The sequence below is a fragment of the Olea europaea genome, chromosome 23 (assembly GCF_002742605.1).
Source record: "Olea europaea var. sylvestris chromosome 23, O_europaea_v1, whole genome shotgun sequence".
Classification (NCBI taxonomy): domain Eukaryota; kingdom Viridiplantae; phylum Streptophyta; class Magnoliopsida; order Lamiales; family Oleaceae; genus Olea; species Olea europaea.
The window spans coordinates 12567020-12567911 of record NC_036259.1 but is presented as its reverse complement, the minus strand read 5'-3'; the positions used below and the strand labels follow the sequence as shown (position 1 = coordinate 12567911).

The following is an 892-nucleotide window of genomic DNA, read 5'->3' as shown; positions in this document are numbered from 1 at the left end:
AAAAAAGAAAAAAAAATTTATTTCTAGACAATTTATCCATTAAAATCTCATTTTGAATTTGTATTTTATTCTCTAATAATAACATAACTTGAAACTTTGAAAATATAAAAAAAATAAAAAATAAAAAAATTAAACGGGACAACAAACGGCACAAAATGGAGGGGATTTTCGTTGTATTATTATTTTTTGCAGCAAATTAATTATCATTTGTTTATTGCTGTTCAGTCTACTTTTTGTCCGTTATAAATTTAGACTGAGACTAGATACGTTCTTCGGCAGTTTTGATAATAATGAATTGGATAGGTTTGTATGGACTTCTTCTTCTACCACAACTCTTTAACAATGGAGCATCCCAAGCGATAATCAAGACTCTCCCCGGTTATCCGGGTAGTCTTCCATTCAAACTCGAAACCGGGTTAGTTCCTTCATTCTTTGTTTTCCTTTGGATACATAGTACTAGACGGACGACAAGATTTTAACTTTGTTTTCATGTTCAAAATAATTGATTAGATACGTTGGTGTTGGAGACAATGATGAAGTACAACTATTCTACTATTTCGTTGAGTCCGAAAACAATCCTAAAACGGATCCTCTTTTGTTTTGGATGATTGGTGGACCTGGTTGCTCTGGTCTATTTGCCCTCATTTATGATATTGGTAATCTCTCCCCATAAATATATATGAATTTTTTGAAAATCTCGAAAGATATGAAGGTGGAATATTTATGGAAAATAAAATTAAAAATTAAAGTAGCTAAACAAGTGTTAACGCCGGTAAAATTTTGAGGTGGGTTAATTTAAGATTAAGGTGACCAGTATTAAATAAAAAAAAAAAAAAAAAAATCTTTTGCTCATTGATTTTGGATCTAGGCTGGGTCTTGGCTTGAGCTGGTC

General features: G+C 31.3%; 1 long non-coding RNA gene across 1 annotated transcript; it reads left to right on the top strand.

Annotated features, from left to right (window-relative positions):
* The first annotated feature begins 200 nt into the window (after positions 1-200).
* Positions 201-737, top strand: LOC111371905. The gene is made up of 2 exons (XR_002698669.1): positions 201-415; positions 511-737. It is a non-coding gene; the product is annotated as an uncharacterized LOC111371905 (long non-coding RNA).
* Positions 738-892: the final 155 nt, after the last annotated feature.